The sequence below is a fragment of the Cryptotermes secundus genome, unplaced genomic scaffold (genome assembly GCF_002891405.2).
Source record: "Cryptotermes secundus unplaced genomic scaffold, Csec_1.0 scaffold1016, whole genome shotgun sequence".
Lineage (NCBI taxonomy): Eukaryota > Metazoa > Arthropoda > Insecta > Blattodea > Kalotermitidae > Cryptotermes > Cryptotermes secundus.
Genome location: NW_019724759.1, coordinates 901,393 through 910,499, shown reverse-complemented (window position 1 = coordinate 910,499; position 9,107 = coordinate 901,393). Strand labels below are relative to the sequence as shown.

General features: G+C 40.6%; 1 protein-coding gene across 2 annotated transcripts in view; it reads left to right on the top strand.

The window, feature by feature from the left end:
• Positions 1 to 579: 579 nt before the first annotated feature.
• LOC111863021 overlaps positions 580 to 9,107 on the top strand; it is a 112,927-nt gene continuing 104,399 nt past the window's right edge. Inside the window, exons 1-2 of one of the 2 annotated variants that reach the window (XM_033750895.1) lie at positions 580 to 936; positions 2,637 to 2,758. The gene's annotated coding sequence lies outside the window, so the exon portion shown is untranslated. Of the gene's footprint in view, positions 937 to 2,636; positions 2,759 to 4,759; positions 4,836 to 9,107 lie in introns of those variants that run through there. The other variant, XM_033750896.1, reaches the window with a different exon arrangement.

Here is a 9,107-nt window from a genome sequence, read left to right as displayed (position 1 = left end):
GCTCTGTTAGTGCCAGACGCTATATTGCGGATGTTTCTTGTATACTGTTAGTGCCAGATACTCCACATAGTCAATCTACTGCTCTGTTAGTGCCAGACGCTATATTGCGGATGTTTCTTGTATACTGTTAGTGCCAGATACTCCACATAGCCAATCTACTGCTCCGTCAGTGCCAGACACTATATTGTGGACGCTTTGTCTGTAGTGTTAATTGTTGCGTAACCAGCGCGTTAACAAGACTTATGTGAACTATTTGTGTACAACCTATGCACCGTAACAACAGCCTGTGTTTACAGAAAGAACAAATTTGTGGCCCATACAACGACAATGCTATAAACAAAAATTAAACTCAGTGTCCATGGATCTGGGATATGGACTCCGGCATGATGGCAAGCAGGGTGTTCTGTTTCTAAGTTGTTGATCTGTTAGTAACAAAATCTAGAGGCTGAGCTGAGCAGCTCCCTCAGGTTGCCATGACGACGATCCTGGCAGCATAGCAACGCCACGGCCCGGTCGTCCACCCGCCTGCGTCGCAAAACTCGGCAGACGTCGTACTCCATTTTGCTTGCATCGCCGAGTAATACAACAGTAGCGAATATGGGAAGCTGTCGAAGTGAGGATCACCTGCAGAAGCGGCCTCGTGTGTGCGGGTTGTTGTAGAGTGTACAGGATCATTGGTTTTAGAGAGAGTTTTCTTTTTTTGCGGCTTGTGAGAGACTGTTTCTAGATATATATTTACATAACTGATATAAATCAAGCGGTTTTCTATGTAGAAATTATTTAAAAAATTGTTATATCACGTTTTATACTTTACATAACAAAGAAGTTAGGTTGCGAAAAACTGTCACTCGTACAGTGCTACAACGAAGCTCAACATGTACATACTGTGACAGGGATATTGTCCTGGAATATTCCCACCACAGACGTGGCCTAAAGGTAAGTAACGCATGGAAATCTGCACCGTGTGGCACATGTACGTTAATACTTTGCAACCACTACACAAATCTGAAACCCCCCCGGTTTGTTTGTTTGTATCTGGGAAGCGTTGAGTGTCACAGGTAACAACGATACCAGCGCTGTGGAGCGGCAGGTGTCAAGAACTCGCCACACCCCTGCAAAATAATTTGAAGATACCGCATATGTGCTTTCTACTAAGTTATAGTATTACTCAGTTACTCCAGTTGTTTTTACTTGACCTTTGCCATTACAGATCTTCAATTTCATAACAGGGAAGTTTCACAATTTCAGTTCTTTATTTAAAAGTCATCTGAATTATAATCCAGAAGGCAATAATGCAGGATTTCTCTTAACTGCTTCATCTAGTACTATACGATGGTGGGGCACGCGGTAGCTTAGTTAATTGAGGCATTATGCTACAAGCAAGAAGGTCTCGGGTTCGATTCCCGATGTTACTGGAATTTTCAAATGATTCAACACATCCAGCTGCACCATAGCCCTGGGGTCTACACAGCCTCTAACAGAAATGATTACCAGGATATTTTCTGGGGTTACAGGTTGGCCGGCTGATAATCTCACAGCCATCTACGAACCGATTATCTAGAAAAATGTGGGAGCCTCGATGTCTCACAGCCCTATAGGCCTCCGCGGCCTGCTGCAGGACTATTTCTACTGCAGGATGATTCTCCATTACAAAGACCAACAGCTTAATATTGTTTAGATAAATATTCGCTTCTTGTTCTGAGAATCATACACAACACATAAATATAATTTAGGAGCAAAACGTAGAATTTTCTGTTAAAGTTACCAAGTACATTTTCTAGACAATCGGCACACAGACGGCGGTGAGGTTGTCAACCTTAAGCGCGGGCCGTCCTTTACCCAGAGGAAGATTCCTGGTACTCATTTCTGTTAGAGGCTGAGCCGAACCCAGGGGCATAATGCGGCAGTAAGGATTAGGCCAATTGAAGAACGACATCGGTAATCGAGCCCACAACCTTCCGTCTTGTCTCATTGTGCCTCAAACTTTCTATGTTACCGCGTGCCCCCCACTTTCAGATAATACGGCAGTAAATCTTGCTTATCGAAACGAAAGAAACTGGGCACATATTTCATGCCAACTAACAGGAAAGTGGTGGTGTGTTGGAAATTGGTACTTAATGTCTTCTCATGCTAATTACTAGCAGCAATCGCTAGAAATTTGTTTTCAAGGATTGGGGAAGTCACTGCCTCCACACACAGCACTACAGGGAGTACCCAGTCAAGTTCGTAAGAACAAATTTTCCTTCTGCGTAGAATTCCGCTTCTATAAGTCAGTGTCGATAATGCATATCTAAGCAACTGCACAATCCAGCAAGAAAATGCTGGAGTACCAGCAGCAATAGAAGCATTGCACTTTCGGAAATAATTACTCGTACTCTGAAGATAGAAATGGCAAGATCTTCCGAAACATTGGTACCCATCTACCACACATCTTAGAAGACCAAAATCTCTAATTGATTAAGCATACATTTCGTCAACATTAAACCTCTCGGACATCGAAGTTCCATACCATTGGCATATCTGTTAATTGTTTAATTGTAAACAGTAATACGTGCAGAATTAATGGGCATATTCATTATTTACCACCATTCAGAATTTATTGCCTTACAGAAGTCTTATTACCATTTTTTTTTCAGAAATAACCGGGAAATTGACGCAGAGGCAGTATCAAGACGCAGATTGTGTTCACATGAACGTGAAATGTCGGCAAGATGTCGCCAGACGTGAAGAAACTCTCTAGATTGGATTGAAATATCAGGTAAAAATGAAGATTTTAAAACTTAAAACACACAAAAGAAAATCTCTGTGTACTTGCACTACTGTCAATAGTTTAAAGCAAACGATGCCCCTCCTATTATCTCATTTTAAGTACTTCATTATATTCTTACAGTCCTACAGATTTAATGAGCTGTACCTTACGTAAGGGGGTTTCAAATTTTGCGATACTGCGACCCCCTAAAATAATACATAAATTCGAGCCCTCCCACCCAGCTCTGACGGTCAGGGCAAAGTGCCCTCTCAGTTTGTACAGTGTATTAGGAACATGCATGTACGTAACTTTACAGCTTCTCCACACATTCAGTAAGCAACAGAATTTTCCTGTGCAGTGATTACAAAATCTAATCCTTCCAGCTGCACTATGGCCCTGGGGTCGACTCAGCCTCTAACAGAAATGAGTACCAGGAATCTTTCTGGGGGTAAAGGGTGGCCAGCGGGTAAGGCTGACAACCTCACCGCCATCTGTGAACTGATCGTCTAAAAAACGTGGCAGTCTCGACGTCTCACAACTCTGTGGGCCTCCACAGACTATTACAGGAATAGCTTCAAATTCTTTATATCATAAAGGGATTTGTTAAATAAATAATGTACGAAAAGAGCCCCGTTAATTAGGCAGCGCGACAATGCGGTAAGCTTTACTGGAGCGGATTTGTATCTTAGATTTTGTTCGTTATAAATGAACATGGATATCAGATATTCAGTTTTCAGTGCAGTGAATATTGTGGCCGTGGTATTTGGGAATATGACGTCGTGTAGTTTAGTAGTTAGTTGCGAACGTTTTGGAGACGCCTGACACATCCAACGATCCTGAAACATTTTGTGCTTGATACCTTCTGAAACAACCGAATGTCTGGACCCACGAAAAAAAAAAGCACAGCAAGATGTACAATGTTCATATAAATTACGAGTAGCGACCTATACATCTACCATATTCACAACTTTGTTCTGAGCCAATTAAAAATAAAATAGTACCCGAGAACAATAGTTTGTACTTAATGGAACTTAATGGTACCCGCAGCTGGTTACTTTGGTACCCTTGGGGGTATCGGTATCACAAATTACATAAATTACACAAATTACATGCCAGTTCAAAGGTGTTACTGAGATTCTTGATCCATGTGATCTGTATTTTTGAGCGGGGAGTCTACTTCTTTCTAAATAAATTTGTAGAGTATAATTTAAATTGTTGTACTATGTACGTTCTGGGCTAAGAAGAACTTTTTTTAGATAAAATCGCGTTTCCGAGTAAAGGAAATCTTACGTTTGTTTGAATTAGTATTCTTTTATCAGATACTGGCCTAAAAATGCTACCAAATATTTTTAACTTAGCAGGAACTAAAGATGAGAATAGGGACATATATTCGACAAAATAATCTAAGGCACCAGCAATGATAAGAAGATGAGTTATAAAGCAATAATCTTGAATGTCATATGTCAATATTTCGATAAAATAATAATATACAGGGGCCAAACTCGTCATTCGTGATGGATTTGGAGTCATGTGCACTAGCAGAGGGAACCATGAATCTGTTCCCATGGATTTTTGTGGGAAAAAAAAAATAGAATTCAAAGAAAATAATGTATCAGATATTATCTTAAACTTAAATTGTTCACTATCTGTGTTTCAGTGCACAGACCTATAATTCCTAGGCGTATGTGTAAAAATATTCTTAAAGGGTTTAAATGTGTCTTAATGCATTCTTGGAACAAATTCTAGAGGTTTCTATGCATTCGGACAGGTATCTTCTGTTTTGACGAGTTTACGAAGACAGGAATATGCTGTTGGAATGGTTAATACACCTGTAAAATGTGTGCTTTTGAGAATTTGCCCGATTTGGTGAGAATTTAAACAATGGATCTCGTCTTCCTGTAGAACCAGTGTTGAAATCTAGCGTCGCGACCGCGAAACAACGTCTGCGCGCTCTGCCGCTAGGTTGATGATTTACAGTCAGTTGACTGTTGCATGCGAGTGAGTGCGACCAGTCGATACAATGGGAGCGAAGGCGACTGTGGTACAAGAGAAGAAATACCATGATCACGCCTGGACGTTAGACCAGGTAGCGTAATGCATCATACCTGCATTTTATAGCGATTTCTTTATATTATTATCATTACTATTAACTGCAAATGGGGTTTTACCTAGTGGCACATAAAGAAAATGGAAAATATAGGATTTAAACTTCTCAAAGAAGTGGTTAGAAGTTGTATATTCTGGGATATAACGCCTTGTAACCTTCTGAAAATCAACCGATGTTTCGGAGGAATATGTCGTCTTCATCTTCAGGTTAGACTAATAAGCCAAGCAGGAAACAAGAAGAATTTGATACCTGCTTCATGCTGGTTTCTTGCTTGGCTTCTTAGTCTACCCTGAAGATGAAGACGACATATTCCTCCGAAACATCGGTTGATTTTCAACGGACTACATTGCGTTGCAACCCAGAAGATACAAATCTACAAACACAAAGTTTTGTACTGAAGTATGTTGGATATGAGGTTCTTATGATAGTGACTATCTCTGAGGATGTGGAGCTGCAGAGTTCGGTAGAATTTCACCAACATTTCGGAAGACCGTATTGTTTCCATCTTCAGGGTTGAAGAATAAGCCGAGAAAGAAGCAACCAGAGATCATTCTACTTGATAGTTGCTTGCTTGGTTTATTATTTTCTCTGAACATGTGGGCAGTACGTTCCTCCGAAACGTCGATGAAATTTTACCAGACTGTATGGCATCGCATGCCATCTTGTAACGTGATCGCTTGAAAAACTACAAAGACAATGGGAATATACTCATAATACTGGGACAGATGTTACGGAAATGTATAGTGAAGAAGTTAGGTGGAATGCACTGGCTTAAGATCATGTCCAGCGGCCGGCTTTGATAAGGACGGTGTCAAAACTTAGGTTCTATTACCGGATTGTTTCGTCGAAATGTTGACAAACACCTACAAAACTAGACGGCGTCATATCCCGAAAGAGAGCAATGTTGCATTTTCACGTTCGTGAAAACCTCGAATCACAAAGCTACTGACGCTGTTTAGCTTTCAAGACTATGTGAAAATAAACTGAAATTAATGTAGGCCCATAATCATTTTTGTTTGTGCGCGGGACATTCAAACATTAAATTAGACACGGTTATGTACTCTAGATATACCGCCTCTATGGTCTAGTGGTCAGAGTTCCTGGCTACAGATCCAAAAGTGCCGGGTTCGATTCCCGGGGCTACCAGATTTTCTGAGAAGTTGTGGGTCTGGAACGGGATCCACTCAGTTTCGTGAGGATAATTGAGGAGCTACTTGAATGGAAAAGTAGCGGCTCCGGTCTAGAAAACCGAAATTAAAGGCCGTGGGGATTCGTTGCGCTGACCACGCGACACCCTCTATCCGCTGAAGTTGGCACTAACTTCGCCGACAAGCGGTGATCGCTTGGTCGGTGTAGTTCGCTTGCAGACTATAGGCCACGGAGTTTCTTTTATGTACTGTAGATAAGTAGCAACTTTTGTCTTGAAAACAAATTCGAAGTTAAATTTAATTGAATTTTGGCTCTCACGAGTGAAACAGAAACCATGCTTCTAACAAATATAAAAATGCGACGTTAAACCAGAATATTTCCGCAGCTGTTTTGATGCGTGGCCCATCAAATGTTGACACAAGCTAGACCCAGTCATGCTAACCAACNCGCTTGGTCGGTGTAGTTCGCTTGCAGACTATAGGCCACGGAGTTTTTTTTTTGTACTGTAGATAAGTAGCAACTTTTGTCTTGAAAACAAATTCGAAGTTAAATTTAATTGAATTTTGGCTCTCACGAGTGAAACAGAAACCATGCTTCTAACAAATATAAAAATGCGACGTTAAACCAGAATATTTCCGCAGCTGTTTTGATGCGTGGCCCATCAAATGTTGACACAAGCTAGACCCAGTCATGCTAACCAACACAACAATTTTGCATTCTTACATGATTCTGCAGTTATAGCCTACATTTTCGTAAGGAATGATCGTCACCTCCAAGTCAGTTTGTGATTGGTTTGGATTACATCGACGCTAAATAAATGTTAGTTTGGCTGCGCCATAGCTCAAGCGGGATTTATGGTGGACAAAGTGTCTCTGGGGCAGGTTTTCTCCGAGTACTTCGGTTTCCCCTGCCAATCTTCATTCCACCAATTGTTCCACAATCACCCTCACCTATCATCTGGGGCTGGTACAGTAGGCCAGAAGTGGCCGCAGTACAAGGGACTTAGTCCCACCCCACTAGCATTCTAAAAAAAAGTTAGTTTCCGAAATGTAACATGAAGTGTAATAACTTGTATAGGATAATTATTAGAAAATAAATTATTAAGAGGACGCTGAAGATAATATTTGCGCCCAGGAGAGGAATGAACAGAAGCTTGGAGAAAAATACATAATATATAATTACGAGTTAAAGCAGCTAAGAAAGTACGTGCACGAGTTAAACCGAAGTAAGCAAGCTAAATTTCAACGACTGCATAATCGAAATAAAATAAATGGAGACAATATCGTATGAACAATACAAGATGTGAAATGAAGAGAGATTTTCAGAAATAGGAAAAGGTATACACGAAATACAAAATAGACTTATTTGAAACAAATTGCATGAACAAATTTGTTAGAGTTATTATAATTTAGAATTTGTCCATTGTCTAAAAATAACAAGTAGGAAAATTAGTGGAATTACAATTATTATGGGGCACGCGGTACCGTAGTTTTTTTTTATTGCTAGTGGGGTGGGACTAAGTCCCTTGTACTGCGGCCACTTCTGGCCTATTGTGCCAGCCCCAGATGATAGGTGAGGGTGATTGTGGAGCAATTGATGGAATGAAGATTGGCAGGGGAAACCGAAGTACTCGGAGAAAGCCTGCCCCAGCGCCACTTTGTCCACCACGAATCCCACTTGACCAGACCCGGGATCGAACCCGGGACGCCACGGTGGGAAGCCAGCGACTAACCGCTTGAGCTATGGCGCTACCGTAGTTGGTTGAGGCACTATGCTACAAGCTGGAAGGTCGCGGATTCGATTCCCCATGAGATTGAATTGTTTTTTTTAATTGACCTAATCCTTCCAGTCGTGTTATGTCCCTGGGGTCGACTCAGCCTCTAACATAAAAGAGTACCAGGGATATCCCTTCGGTAAAGGGCGACCGACGCATAAGGCTGACAGTCTTACTGCCATCTATGAGCCGATTGTCTAGAGAAAATGTGGGAGCCTCGACGTCTCACAAACCTACGGGCCTCCACGGCCTGTTACAAGAATAGGTTTATCTTTTGAACTTATAATTATCATTTCAGTGATGAAATCCAGGAGACTTTGAAGGGCGGTACGTCTAGCGCGCATATTTACTGCGCTTTAAAAATTTTAGCTGGGAAATCTGAAAATAAGAAGGCACTTGGAGACCTTCACATCAGTTACACGATCAGTTAAAATATATCCAAGGAACAGGACTTATCTGACGTAAAATAGGGTCTATTATCGAACTCTTGTGAACACGGTAATAAATTTTGGATTTCATAGAGAGTTGGAAATGTTTCGACAAGCTGAGTGACTATTGGGTTCTCGAGTCCACTCCACGGACCCCGAATAGTCTTGCTCTATGCCATGTAATATTTAGGCTACTAAACTGCAAGGTTTTGGGTCTGTAGAAGTGTATGTATTTCTCAGCATATGTCCACTTATTCTGTAACCCATGTTGTTCATATTTTCGCTTTTGTTCTTCGTAATTTTATCCCTCATTTTAATTATTTTTCAGGTTATAAATGCCTTCAGTTCCTTATGACATAACGGTTCTATATCCATCTTTAAACTGAGTAAAACTGTAACACAATTCAAAGAATATTTCCCTTGTCTTCTATCTTTTGTATTCAAGTAATGCATTCTTAGTTCCTCCATTAAAAAAATATGGAGGCAGCGCCATTACGAACCAAGAGAAGATATTGTGGGTTTCTGGGTTATAACACCGTATAGTCTGGTAGATAACCTGAATAATATGCTATTTCACATATACTTGTTGCTTTGTGCAAGTCCGCTGATTCTCGTAAATTTAATAATTTCCTGAATTTATGCAGAGCTTCAGTTGATAGGATTCAGTACTTCCGGCAGTGTTTCCTGTGACGTATATCCGTTATGTTCGCTGTATTTTATAATTGCGTTTAATTATGAGAGTTTATGCATAGTAGAAAAGTTGTCGGTGATTGTTGGTTTTCAGTATTCTATATTTTGAAGCGTGAAATTTATCTAAATACTATTTAAAAATTGAATTGTTTTCTCACAGAAAATACAGCGCGTCTCCGTTACGAGGTCCAACTGGTTAGTGCTGTATAG